Consider the following 15,409-nt stretch of genomic DNA (forward strand, 5'->3'; position numbering starts at 1 on the left):
TTTTTTTGCTGTTGAGTTCCTTGTATATTCTGGATAGTAGTCTCTTCTCAGATGAATAGTTTGGAAATATTTCCTCCCCATTCTATAGGTTTTCTCTTTACTCTGTTGTTTCCTTTGCTATGCAGAAGCTTTTTAGTTTGATATAGTCCCATTTGTCTGTTGTTTTTTTTGTTGTTGTTGCCTGTACTTTTGAATTCTTACCGGTAAAATCTGCCTAGACCAGTGTCCTGAAGCTTTTCCCTGTATTTTCTTCTAGTAGTTTTATAGTTTTGGGTCTTATGTTTAAGTCTTTAGTCTGTTTTGTGTTGGTTTTTGTAGATGGTGAGAGGGATCTAGTTTTTTTCTTTTTGCATATGAACATCCAGTGTTCTCAGCACCATTTATTGAAGAGGGGTCCTTTCCCCAATGTGTGTTCTTGGTGCTTTTGTCGAAAATCAGTCAGCTGTAAATACCTGGATTTACTTGTCAGTTTTCTATCTGTTCCATTGGTCTTTGTGTCTGTTTTAATACTAATACCATGCTGTTTTGGTTGCTATAGCTTTGTGTAATACATTTCGAAATCGGCTAGCATGGTGCCTCCAATTTTCTTTTTGCATACTATTACTTTGGCTATCCAGGGTCTTTTGTGGTTCCACATGAATCTTAGCATTGTTCTTTCTATTCCTATAAAGAATGTTATTGGTATTTTGATAGGGATTACATTGAATCTATATATTGCTTGGGATAATATGTAGTTCTTATTTTTTAATTAATTAATTAATTTAGAGGCAAGTTTTGGCCATGTTGCCCAGGCTAGTCTGGAACTCCTAGGCTCAAGCAATTCACCTGCCTTGGCCTCCCAAAGTGCCAGGATTTCAGGTCTGAGCTACTGTTTCCGGCCTTGTACTTCTTATTTTTAAATGCTGCTGAAAGGTAGTATTAATGTTACTGTTCATAATACTGATCAACATTATACATTTTGAGGAGTTAGATTTAGAGTTTAGTAGAAAATTCTTTTTTTGAGAATTTTCTCCCCTGCTGCCCAGGATGAAATACAGTGGGATGATCTCGGCTCACTGCAACCTCTACTTCCCGGGTTCAAGAGATTCTCCTGCATCAGCCTCCCAGGTAGCTGTGATTACAGGCACCCGACACCATGCCTAGCTAATTTTTGTATTTTTAGTAAAGATGAGGGTTCACCATGTTGGCCAGGCTGGTCTTGAATTCCTGACCTCAGGTGATCCACTGCGTTAGCCTCCCAAAGTGCTGGGATTACAGGCATGAGCCACCGTATCTGGCTGAAAATTCTTTTGATATCTGTTGCAGATGTGTATGGCTTAACCCTGTTGAGTCTAGAACACTTGAACATAAGCAAAGCTACTGTGCCTTTGGTTTAGTACCTTAATTTTAAGCCTAGTGCTTTGATGGATAATCTCCTTTTGGTTATGTAGTATGCTGATATGTTATTTATTATGGTCTTCTCATTGGTAAAATATAGCTGTATTTATAATTGTATATCTGTATCTGTTTTATTTTTAAAACAGATACAGATATACAATTACATATTTTCTGTTACATCTAGAAATTACATATTTTCTTCCTTGGCTTTAGGTGATATAACTATATTTCTCTAGAAATGGAATAATTTTTCATAAGCAGGTGATTTATTATTCATAACATTAAGATATAGGCCTCTGACAGTTTCTCATAAGTTTGAAAATTTATTGAACAAGTTAAATCTCTCAATTAAATCTAGTTCCTCAAATGATAACATTTCACTAGTGTGACACTTCTTTGCAAGAAGACTTAAGTGATAGATGCCATACTAATTAAACATGCATAAAGTAAATTTAACAGACATCAAAGCACTTTTGCAACGCAAAGAACATATGGTTGAGCTCTAATATTTGTTCTTTTTTTGGTAGTCTATAATGAAAAACATGAATATATAAAGTAATTTTATGTGCTTTCTGAAAGGTTATAAGAAAAAACCCCCCACAAATACTTAGGCAAAATGATTTGCATTTTTAACTTTTATTTTTTTCTTCCTAACATAAAAATAGAATAAGTAGTTAAAATAGAAATATGATCATTATAAAATGTATAGTTTTAGGAAATATGAAGATTTCTCCTTTTTGTAAAGTAAATTTTTAGTAAATTTCTCATGGATTTCTAGCATTAAATAATACATCTACTTTTTCAGAGAACAAGGACTAATTATCTCCATGAACATAATATAAGAAAAAATAATGGGGCTATGATTAGAGGTAAATTATTTAAAGAATGGGATCTTTGAGTGTCATAGGGAATGTATATTTCCTTGAAAATACTTACTTTGGTTTCTGCTGTAACATTTCTTTGTCTTTGCAAAGTGACTTATTTTAAGTCATAAAAATATTTTCTGTAGATTTTGGGATAGGTGGTTTCATAAAAAGTGGAAGAAAAATAGTTTCATGTACATTAAGTTCATAAATATTAAATTTATTACACAGCAACTTAAATTAGTTTATCACCAAAACTTTCAGACAAAGTAATTGAAAAAATGCAGTCCATATATTAGAACTTTTCTTATGCTGACAGGTGATATGCCTCACATTTTTTAATATTTTTGCTTTTTTGTTCAGACCAAAATGCCTCATATTTTATTTATTATATTTTAATCTAGACCTTGTAATAAACTTGAATAAGGTAAATTCAGAGACTAGGGTAAGTAACTTTTTTGTCAAAACCTCTTCTTTCATATGGAAGGAAAAAGAATATGGGACTAGATTTAATGATACCTTATATCTCATTGAATTCTAACACCTTTACATTCTTAGGATACGTTTTCTATCTAAACAAGATAGAAATTACATGATATTAGGGGGTACAGTATTTTTTTTTAATAAAAATAGTTCTTTGGTTTAGTTTCTCTTATCCTTACAAAGATGTAAGTCTTAGAGTCTTCACATTTTTCAAATCTGCAGTTGCATTACTTTTGACAAACTTCTCTCCATAAGTTAAATGATAAATTAGTTTAATGATTTCTATTTCCCCCTGAATTTAACAATAAACTTTTTAGGTTCTTTCAAATGTTCTTAGTTTTTATTAAAATAACTTAGTTTCCACCCAGTGGATTGGAGAATTAAATGGTTGTCTCTTTATTTTCCTATCATTTCTAGTCTCCTGCCTGTCTTTTCAAGTCAGAAAATAGTGTCAATACCTTTTCTTTTCTTTTTTTTTTTTTCCATTTATTTATTTTATTGCATTTTATGTTTTGGGGTACATGTGAAGAACATGCAAAATTGTTGCATAGGAACACACGTGGCAGTGTGATTTGCTGCCTTCCTCCCCATCACCTACATCTGGCATTTCTCCCCTTGCTATCTCTCCCCAGCTTCCCACCCCCCACCATCCCTCCCCGATTCCCCCCAGCTGACCCCAGTGTGTAGTGCTCCCCTCCCTGTGTCCATGTGTTCTCATTGTTCAACACCCGCCTATGAGTGAGAACATGCGGTGTTTGATCTTCTGCTCTTCTGTCAGTTTGCTGAGAATGATGGTTTCCAGGTTCATTCATGTCCCTACAAAGGACACAAATTCATCGTTTTTGATGGCTGCATAATATTCCATGGTGTATATGTGCCACATTTTCCCTATATGATTAACTTTCTGGTATCCACTGCTTGATCCCTTTCCTTACAGTTCAGATTCATTTTCTTAATCTGATAATTCATATGTCAAGAGCTAGTGAGGCATCAGTCTCCACATGGTCAAAATACAGTTAAGAAAAACATTGGTTTTTAGACCAGTATATTACTGTTCTGATATTACTTTGTTGTATCATTTGTAATCATTTTCTCTACATTTATTTATATTCTGTTCATTTGTTTAGTAAATCCTTACAATAGAGATTTTCTTATAGATACATTCTCATGCTTATACCAGCTTATTTATTTATTTATTAAATAAATGTTAACATTCTTTATGTACTTTAATAAAAGTAATTATATTTGATTTAATGTAGCAGTAGCATATTGTTTTAATTCATCACTTGAGCCTGGTATGTAGAAGACACGTGGCTCCAGCAGAGGGCGCTGTTGACCTTCTTACAAAGTGTTAACACTGGGGAGATCCTTAGGCTATTTTTTTTTCTTCTTTATACTTCCCATACCCCATTTTTTGTTCCTTCCTTCCCTTCTTTCTTATAATTCATAGTTTTAATTTACTCTTATTTAAAATAGCTAACATAACTGCATATATGTGGTGATACTGGTGCTTACTGTGTTATGTGCCAGACACTCTTCTAAGCACTTCAGAAATTTTAATTCACCTGGCAAATGCAGGTTCATGTGAGTTGATGCTTATTGTCATGTTCTTTTAACTTTTCTTTGGGTTTGACAGTTTTTAAAATAATTTACCTCAATCTTTATAACAAACCTAGAGGAAGGTATTAATTTTTTTCCCCAGTTTAACCTGAGGAAACTGAGGCACAGTATTTAAATAACTTGTTCATGTCACAACCCTGGTGAGTAGAAGCTGGATTAAAACCCAGGCAGTCTGGCTCTGGAATTGGTCTTCTAAACCATCTCACTATTCTGTCTCTGAATAAACTCTTCCAGATGACTTTTTGATGACAGTTCATTTTTACACTGTTACAGGTCATTTTATGTGCAGTACCTTGTAGATAATTTATTCAAAATTCGCCCCTCTTTTAGTGTCTTGACACCCTATCCTTTTTCTTTACAATGCTTACCAAAACTTATAATGATTTATTTATTTGTAGGTTAACTGTTTTGTTTTGTTTGCCTCATTACCAGACTGACCATAAGGACAAGTATAATGTCTCTTTTAAAAAAAATTTTTATGACCAACATCTGGCACAGAACCTACACCTAGTATGTTGAATAAATGAGTGAAAAAAATGGCCATAGTTAGTAGATGCATGTTTCACCACTGTTTCTTGTAGCTTCCGATTTTTACTCAGATCCTTATGCTTAAGGGGGTATGACAGTATTGTTAAATACAGGTGACTTAATGCAGATTTAAAAATTGTTTTTGGCCAAGCATGGTGGCTTATGCCTGTAATCCCAGCACTTGGGGAGGCTGAGGTAGGCAGATCACTTGAGCCCAGGAGTTGGAGATCAGCCTGGGCAACATAGTGAGACCCCATCTCTACAAAACAAACAAAATTAGCTGGGTGTGATGGTACATGCCTGTGGTCCCAGCTACTCAGGAGGTTGAGGCAGGAGGATTGTTTGAGCTCATAGGCGGAGATTGCAGTGAGCTGTGATCGTGCCATTGCATTCCAGCTTGGGTGACAGAGCAAGACCCTTTCTCAAAAAAAAAAAAAAAGAAAAAAAAGTAATAACATTCGTTGAAAAACCTTTAACATTATAAACTGATACAGAATAAAAATTAAAATATTCTCCCTTATATTAATCCCATCCCCCTTTCTGCTTCCCAGAGCAAACATCATGAACACTTTCATGAGGATCTTTCTAGATCCTTTTCTATGAATTTATAAGGATATTTTTAATAGTTCTTTTATAGCTTTGTTTGTACATTTCACTCTCTTGTTTATGGGATTTATTTTCATACATGTATGAGATCAGACTGTAATTGTATATTTTTGCAAATAGTTGATCAGTTGTCCCAGTGCCACCTAGTAATTTTTCCTGTTTTGAAGTTTTGCTGTTATCATATACTGAATTGTTATATGTACTTGGATTGGTTCCTGAACTTTTTTTTCTCTTTAAATTTTTATTTTTTTTTCACTGTGTGTGTGTGTGTGTGTGTGTGTGTGTGTGTGAAAAAGAATTCCACTTGGCTTCAAACAGAAAAGCAGTAGACTCCTGCTTTTTGAATTGAATATTCTGATACTTTTTGAGGTAGCATGCATATTTTGCTTTTCTCTTGAGTTTTTGGTTTTATGTACTTTCTGTTGCCTTCCTGCTATCCTTTTCTCCTTTCTCATTACTTCTCCCTTTAGCCTTCCAGCATTTGGTGTTTATATTATTATAATTCTGTAAATATTTAAAACTGATTACAGTTCTTTCCACAAACCAGTATTTATTTATTTATTTTGGTGCTAGCAGTTGTCTTGTCACTTGCTTAGTTTTTTATGTACCTGTAACTATCTCCAAACTGTTAGAACTTAAAAAACACATCAGGTCAAGATGTCCATATTTTTAGACTCTCAATATTTAGTGGAAATAATGAAACATACTCTTTTATATTGAATTAAATTTCATATTTCTAAATAACTTTTTTCTGATTACAAAAGCGTATCTAAGAGAAAATTTAGGAACCACCAAAATGTGTACTTAAATTATTAACATAAATCCTTAATTAAACTATCTCCTCAGTATCAGCCCCTGACATTTTGCCCACTGTCTGTTCTTAAGTGCGCACAAGTGTGTTCACATGCACATGCAATTAGTTATCTATTGCTGTGTAACAAACGAACCGTTGATTTAGCTTACTGTTGTGGGGGTCAGCAACTTAGGCTGGACTCAGCTGCGCATTTCTTCTGCTGCTCTCAGGTGGCCCTCTCATGTGAATGTGGTCAACTGCAGGTCAGCTGCAACTCAGCAAGGCAGCTCTACTTCAGGGAGTTGACTGGTGGTCAGCTGGGACCATGAGGTGGGTCTCTCAACATCTACCAGGCTAATTCTGGTTTATGTATATGGTGGCCTCAGGGTTCCAAGAGCAGCAAGAGAACAAGCCCCAATGTGCAAATGCCTTTTGAGTCTCTGTTTGTGTCAGGCTTGCTAATGTTCCGGTCATCAAGAGCGAATCACATGACTGAACCTAGACTTAGTGGGTAAAGTTCACACTTGGTGGGAAGAGCTACAAAGTAACCTTGAAAGGGGGCTTATATACAATGATAAGTAGAATTTGTGGCCATTTTTGTTATGTACTATATATTACATATATACTTTTTCCCCCACAAAATTAGAATTATAGTGTATAGCTTTTATTTTCTGCCTAATATATCATGGTCATATTAAAGGCTTTTAAAATCCAAATTTAACAGGTTTATTTTGGCGGATACTTTTTTGTCGTAATCTTTTTTCCTGTGCCAGTGGTTGGCAAACTATATGACCCATGGGCAGAATACAGCCTGCTGCCTGTTTTTATAAATAAAGCTTTTTTGAACGCATTTTATATTTGTTTATACATATTGTCTGTGGAACTTTTGTGCTATAGCAATTGAGTAGTTGTGACAGAGACCATATGGCTCTAAAAACCTAAAATATTTACTCTTTAGCCCTCTATTTATTGATATTTTCTTTTCTTTCTTTTTCATGCTCAGCCAGCAAGAAAATCTCTGGCCCTTTAGAGAAAAAGTTTGCCAACCTCTGTTCAATGCTATTTTAATTTTGGTTAAGTTAGGCCAGAGGTTAGTGGAGTTAGTGTTGACTCTCTTGCCTTGTCTGCAAATTTGCCTAAGTATAGGATGATTGAATGAATGACTAATTGCTTGAGTGTTTCCTTCAGCTCCAATAATTATGATTTTTCTTTTTGAGGTAGAGTCTTGCTCTGTTGCCCTGTCTGGAGTGTAGTGGTGTGATTTTGGCTCACTGTAACTTCTGCCTCCCAGGTTGAAGCAATTCTCCTGCCTCATCCTCCCATGTAGCTGGGATTACAAGCACGTGCCACCACACCCAGCTAATATTTTTAAATTTTTAGTAGAGAAGCAGTTTCACCATTTTGGCCAGGCTGGTCTGAAACTCCTGACCTCAAATGATCCACTCGCCTTGGCCTCCCAAAGTGCTGGGATTAAGGCATGAGCACCTGGACCAATAATTATGATTTTTTGAGAGCTTGGAGAAAACAGTAGTGTTCTCTATAATGCAAATTGAGTAATTCTCAAAAAAAATTTTAATTTTTTTTCTTTTCTTAAAAAAAACCCTTAAATAAATTCTTCAATTGTTGCTGCATCAGAAATATTAGAGATTCTTTTTTATTGGGCATTACTTATGACCTTTTTTATAAAAGAGTAAGGATATTAAAATGTAAGATGCAGAATGAAAATATAAGTGAAGAGGCTCTTTGTAGTTAACTCATGTTAATGGATAAGGTAGGTGTTCAGAATAACACTTTTCTACATTAGAGAGAAATTAATTTATAGTTAAAAGTATTAAAATAAATTAGCATATTTTACTAATTGTACTTTTATGTAATAAAATGAAGTACATTTAAAAATTAAAAAATTCTCAAATTTTAAATCATCATATTGAGTGAACTTCGTGGATATTTCAGAGGAAGTTGACAAAATTCAGCCATTTCTCTAAGTTTTCTTGATGTGTAGATACATTTAATAAGTTATGTATAGCAACCCAGCTGACATGAGTGTACCTATTTAGTGATAATAGTATCTACAGTTGTCATGTGGAACGTTTTCATTCATGGATACTGGGTATGGAAAGATAACTTTACCTTAGAAAACTACTTTGTTAATAGACCAACTGTCTGCCCAGTAGATTTATCTTTAGGTTATTTTAGCTTTTAAAATTTTGACAGTCACAAAATTTTAGAGAAATTAGAAGTACAATACAAAGTTTTTTTTTTTTTTTTTTTCTGAGACAGAGTCTCACTCTGTAGCCCAAGCTGGAGTGCAGTGGCATGATCTTGGTTTACTGCAACCTTTGCCTCTGGGGCTCAAGTGATTCTTGTGCCTCAGCCTCATGAGTAGCTGGGACTATAGGCACATGCCATCACGCCTGGCTAATTTTTTTGTATTTTAGTAGAGACAGGGTTTCACCATGTTTCTCAGGGTGGTCTTGAACTCCTGAGCTCAGGCTATCTACCCGTCTTGGCCTCCCAAAGTGCTGGGATTACAGGCCTGAGCCACCATGCCTGGCCACAAGTGTCTTTTTTTTCATTGAGCCATCTGAGATTAAGTTGTTGCCCTGGTGCTCCCTCACCCTGAAATACTCTAGTGTTTATGTCCTGTAAGCAAAAGCATTCTTTTTTTTTTTTTTTTTTTTTTTAAGATGGAGTTTAGATCTTGTTGCCCAGGCTGGAGTGCAATGGCGCGATCTCGGCTCACTGCAAACTCCACCTCCTGGGTTCAAGTGATTCTCTTGCCTCAGCCTCCTGAGTAGCTGAGATTACAGGCGTCCACCACCATGCCTGGCTAATTTTTTGTATTTTTAGTAGAGACAGGGTTTCACCCTGTTGGTCAGGCTGGTCTTGAACTCCTGACCTTAGGTGATCCACCTGCTTCGGCCTCCCAGAGTGCTGGGATTACAGGCGTGAGCCACCGTGCCTGGCCAGCAAAGGCATTCTTAAACATAATCATAATATAACCATAAGAATCAGGAAGCTAAAATTGATTCATTGTTACCATCTAATACTCAGAACTGGTTTAAATTTTAGCAGTTGTCTTAATAATGCTTTTATGAAAGCAAAAGAATCCAGTCAGAACCATGCATTGCATTTAGTTGTCACTTTAGTAACTTCTTTAGTCTGGAATACTTCCTCTGTCTTTCCTTGACTGTCATGATCTTGACACTTCAGAATATTACAGCCTATCTAGAATGTCTCTTAATTTGGGTTTTCTCCTAATTAGATTGAGGTTATTTATCTTTGGCAAGAATGTCACAGAAGTGATGCCATCTGCTCATTGCATCTTATGAGATGGCACATAGTTTCATTTTCTCTCATTACTAATGATTGATAACTTGATTAATGTGATATCTGCTAGATAAAAAATATAACTTTACAGTTATCTTTTACCATTATAAAAGAGGACTTTATGGGGAAGAACTCTGAAACTGTATAAATAACATTCCTTTTAAATTCAATTTATTTTATTTATATCTTTATGGACTTGTGATTTTCCAGTTTATTCAGTGGGTTATAATATATGATTTGTTTTGATACTCAAGTGGGAAATCAATTAAGTTGCTTGTGTCTTTCTGACATGTATCAGTCATTCTTGGAACACTTCCTTATTTTTTGGCACCAGATGGTGTTCCAGGCTCACCTTATATTTTCTCTGCCTAGTCTTGGATTCAGCCATTTCTCCAAGGAACCCTGGTTCCATTTAGTGAAAAATAACATCTAAACACTGTGTTCTGGGAATTAGCATTTCTCACTGCTGTTGGAGTTGCTGCTCCAGGCCCTTTTAGCAGACAGCTGGAGAATATATGGTATGTTTATATACATAATACATGCACAAACCCAGACTCACATCGATATACATTTATATCTACCTTTTGTCTATATCTGTCTATGTGGCAATTGTGAATGGGATTGCGTTCCTGATTTGGCCCTTGGCTTGACTGTTGTTGGTGAATTGGAATGTTGGCAATTTTTGCCCATTGATTTAGTATCCTGACAAGTCGTTTATCAGCTTAAGGAGCTTTTGGGCTGAGACTGTAGGGGTTTCTAGATATAGGATCATGTCATCTGCAAACAGAGATAGTTTGACTTCCTCTTTTCCTGTTTGGATGCCTTTTATTTCTTGTCAGATTGCCCTGGTCAGGACTTCTAATACTATATTGAATAGGAGTGGTGAGAGAGGGCTTCCTTGGCTTGTCTGGTTTTCAAGGGAAATGCTTCAGCTTTTGCTCTTTCAGTATATTGTTGCCTTTGTCCATTTTGCAATTGGATTGTTTTCGTTGTTGTTGAGTTGTGGAAGTTCTTTATGTATTCCAGATATTAACACCTTAAGTTTTATGGTTTTTGCTTTTATATTTAAGGTTTTGATCCATTTTGAGTTAATTTTTGCATATGTTATTAGGGTGCAACTTCATTGTTTGTATGTAGATATCCAGGTTTCCCTGCATCATTTGGTGAAATAACTTTTCTTTTCCCATTGCATACAGGTCTTGATAGCCTAGTTGAAAATTATTTGACTGTATATGTAGGGGTTTGGTTCTGGAATTTCTGTTCTCTTCCATTGGTCTATATTTCTGTTTTTATGCCAGTACCATGCTGTTTTGATTATTGTAGCTCTGAAGTAAGTTTATAAATCAGGAAATATGAGACCTCCAGTTCAAGCTTATTGTGGCTATTTGGGGTTTCTTGAGAATCCATGTGAATTTTAGGATGGATTTTTCTATTTCCACAAGAAACTTCATTGGGTTATTGGTAGGGACCATAGATTTCAGTTTTGAAAGATGTTTTCACTAAGTATTGAATTTTAGGTTGACAGTTTTTTTCTTTTGTCACTTAAAAGATATTTTGCCCTTGGCTTGTCTTACATAGTTTTTAAAGAGTATGTGGCTGCTTTAAAAATTTTATCTTTTTTTTTTTTTTTTCCCACGGTGTCTCACTCTGTTGCCCAGGCTGGAGTGTAGTGGCGCGATCTTGGCTCACTGCAACCTCTGCCTCCCGGGTTCAAGAGATTCTCGTGCTTCAGCCTCCTGAGTAGCTGGGATTACAATCGCATGCCACCATGCCCAGATAATTTTTGTATTTTTAGTAGAGACGGGGTTTCACCATGTTGCTCAGGCTGGTCTCAAACTCCTGACCTTGTGATCCATCTGCCTTGGCCTCCCAAAGTGCTGGGATTACAGGCATGAGGCACTGCACCTTGCCAAAAATTCTGTCTTTATTTCTACTTTCGGCAATTCAATTGAGGGGTGTGTGTGGCTATGTGGTTGTGTGTCGTGTGCTTGTGGCTCATTGAGCATTTTGGATATATGGCTTTATACTTTTCATCAAATTATGAAAAATTTGAGCCATTTAAAATTGTTTTTTAAGTATCAATTTTTTCCCTTTCTGACTTCAATTATGTGTATATTAGACAGCTTGATATTATACATCACTGACTGTTCATTTTTTCAAGCTATTTTTCTTCTTTGTGCCTCATTTTGTCTACTATTGCTTATGTGTCAAACTCTGATCGTCTGCTATTTCTAATTTGATGTTAATCTTACTAGTGGATGTTTCTTTTCAGTTATTGTGTTTTTATCTGTAGAAGTAAAATAATATAGTTATTACCTCTGTTTCCTTGTCTCTGAGATCACAATTCAGTGTCTGAAAACTATTGTTTAGTATATTTTGTTCAATTTGTTAGTAGTTTATTGTGCAAGCATAAGATTTCTGTGTTTTTCTTATGGCTGGCAGAAGTCCCTACATGCGTATTTTTAAGGACATTTATTGTTTCTTTAAATGTTGGCTTTTTGGAAAACTTAAATATGTGCATTGTTTTAAGTGAAAATTACTATAAACCAGATATTGCATTAATTGTATAAGATTAACATTTCATTCAGAAGATAATTGATATTGACAACAACGTTAGAAACATGCGTGAATCTTTTAAAGATAGATGTTTTTGAGGTTTAGTGAAGTAGCCACGCATCAGGGCACTAAAAATGTCAGATTCTCCTTGTTACTCAGTGAATCTGGATTAACAGGAGAAGCAGTCACCATCTTTGGGTACTTCATGATCTGTGTCGATGATCTCCTATTTTGACCATAGTTCCTCAGCCTTCTTGGAAACTCATGACCTAATTTAGCCATTAATTCAACAGCACCACTACACACTGGACTTAATTTTCATTTGGAACTGTCTACCTTTAAATTGAAAACTTGTTGGTCCCCTTATTAGTCATACAGTTCCTTTTTTTTTTTTTTCTAAATAAAAAAGACACAAACTTTTCCCCATTCACATTCCACTGCACATTTATATGTCACTGGATATTAATTATTTTTTTCTCCTTCCTATTGACTCTTTTCCTTAACTATAACCATGTTATGTTTTCTCCCGTCCTTCACAAGGAAACCTTGTCTCAGCTGTTTCCTTAATCTAATATTCTGAACAGTAGTAGATGTGAGAGCAGTCTGTTTTTCTATTCAGTCATTTCATTAACCTGTATGATTGATTTGACTGGCCTTACTGGATAGTCCGGTTCTCCTTCTTTCCTGGTGCTTTTTGGTGCATGTTTCCCAGAAGGCACATACTTAATCTATTAATAAGAGGAAAATCTTATCAAATTGAGTAAAATGATTCTGCAAGCCATGAAAAACTAGTTACTTCTCCTTTTGGTAGTATCTCTACTCTGTATATTGTTTTCTTTTCTGTGTCTGTTTTTAAAAAATGTAATTGTTTTTATAAAAGTGATATTTGCTTATTACAAAAAATTCTAGTAATATCAAAGATTTTACAGAAAAAAATTTATCAGAATCTCATTATCAAAGTCCATTTGTCAAATAGCTTTTCTTCTCTTATTGTCTTTTATTTTTTGTCATTTACTAATTTTTTGAATGTTTATGGGGAAGACATTTCATTAATTTACTTTTCTAGTCATATAAGTTTTTATTGATTATGTCTTCTGTCATTTAGTTCTTTTTTTGGTGGCTATTACTGATTTTTCTGACAATTTTTAGTCAATAACAAATGTTTTCATGTGCAGTTAGTTAATGTTAGGTTTATTTATTTTGTTGCTTATTTCTACCAGTAATGTTCACTGAGCCTTCAGTATCTGTTAAGAATGAAATGGTGGCCCGCTGTGGTGACATGCACCTGTAGTCCCAGCTACTTGGGAGGCTGAGGCAGAAGGATTACTTGAGCCAGGGAGGTTGAGGGTTGAGGATGAAATGAGTCATAATTGTGCCATTAAACTCCAGCATGGGCAAGAGAGAGAGACCCTGTGTCTTAAGAAAAATTTTAAAAAGACAAAAAATGCAAAAAGTAGCCAGACGTGGTAGCACGTGCATACTATAGTCCCAGCTACTCGGGAAGCTGAGGCAGGAGGACTGCTTAAAAGCCTAGGAGTTCAACATTGCAGTGAGCTGTGATTGCATCACAGCTGTACTCCAGCCTAGGCGAGAGAATGAGACCCTGTCTCTAAAAAATGAAAATATTAAAAAAAAAAAAAAGTATGAAATTGAGGTAGTAGAATAGAGTCTGGAGGCAGGGAACTCAAGGCCGATTCACATTGACTTACTAAAACTGAAGCAAAAGGAAAAACTCACCTCTCCAAGCCCAAGTAACAAAAGAATCAGAGACTACTCCCTTTGCAACACCCCACCTTTCTATTGAATGGCAGATGAAAGAATGGAAAGCAGCTGTGATTGGTTCCTCCCACAACCAGTCTTCCTGTGCATAGGGTGTAACTTTGTAACTTCACTTCAGCCTCTGATTGGTCCCCTCTCACAACCAATCAGACAGGGGGCATGTCTTCATTTGCATAGGATGTAACTGTAGCTTCCCTTCAGCCTCTGGTTGGTCACCTCCCACAACCAATCATACTGGTCACAGGCCACATGTTCATTTACATAGTGTGTAACAAAATAACCAATGGGAAACCTGGAGAGAGTATTTAAACCCCAGAAAATTTTGTAACTGGCACTCTTGAGCCTGTTGCTCAAGCCCCCTCCCACCCTGTGGAGTGTACTTTCTTTTCTTTTTCTTTTTCTTTTTTTTTTTTTGAGACAGAGTCTTGCTTTGGTGCCCAGGCTGGAGTGCAGTGGCTGGATCTCAGCTCACTGCAACCTCTGCCTCCCTGGTTGGAACAATTCTCCTGCCTCAGCTTCCCAAGTAGCTGGTATTACAGGAGTATACCACCATGCCTGGCTAATTTTTGTATTTTTAGTAGAGACAGGATTTCACCATGTTGGCTAGACTGATTTTGAACTCCTGACCTCAAGTGATCAACTCGCCTCTGCCTCCCAAAGTGCTGGGATTACAGGCATGAGTCACCATGCCCAGCCCTTTTCACACTTCTATACCTAGGGTTGGCAACTGAAATGAGCACCGGATAGGTAGCATTTATGAAAGAAGGGGTCTAAGTATAAGTACATGTGATTACATTCTTTAAGTATATGTCTCATCCAAATGTGGCAATCTAGTCAATATTAGTAGATTGCTGTCCTGTAAGAATATAGGTCCAATGTGGCCAGTCAACCAGTTTTCCTAGAAGAAACCAACACTATGAATTTTCATCTCATAATTTTTAAGTGGTTTGGATTTATAAAACTTGGTATAGCCATTCAAAACATGATTGTGAACCAGTTATGATTTGTGGACCTTCAGTTTGTGACTTCAGCTACTAAGTAAGTTTATTTTAGTGGTATTTTAGGTGGGAAGGAGGGCAAATGTGTGTACCTAATCTGCCATATTGGACTGGAAGTCTCATGGTTTCAGTTCTTATATATTAGTCTTTAATTCAACTGTAAATTATTTTGACGTAAGGTGGGAGATAGGATCAAATTTTTTCCCCAAATTGTCATTCATCTAAATATTAGTTGAATGACTTCCCCCACAGATTTGGAATGTCACCTGACTTAAACAGGGTGGTTTGCTTTTTTCAAAAATTTAAATTTTGGTGGGTACATAGTAGGTATATATATTTATGAAGTACATGAGACATTTTGATACAGGCATGCAATGTGTAATAATCATATTAGAGTAAATGAGGTATCTATCACCTCAAGCATTTATCCTTTGTGTTACAAATAATCCAATTAGACTCCTTAGTTCCTTTTAAAT

At 35.8% G+C, this 15,409-nt stretch overlaps 1 protein-coding gene across 1 annotated transcript in view; it reads left to right on the forward strand.

Moving 5' to 3' along the window:
* The window catches only part of BRIP1 (BRCA1 interacting protein C-terminal helicase 1), a 152,062-nt gene that overhangs the window by 18,562 nt on the left and 118,091 nt on the right, over nt 1-15,409 (forward strand). The gene's annotated exons all lie outside the window — the stretch shown is intronic.

This window comes from Cebus imitator, unplaced genomic scaffold (assembly GCF_001604975.1).
Source record: "Cebus imitator isolate Cc_AM_T3 unplaced genomic scaffold, Cebus_imitator-1.0 Scaffold121, whole genome shotgun sequence".
Classification (NCBI taxonomy): Eukaryota; Metazoa; Chordata; class Mammalia; order Primates; family Cebidae; genus Cebus; species Cebus imitator.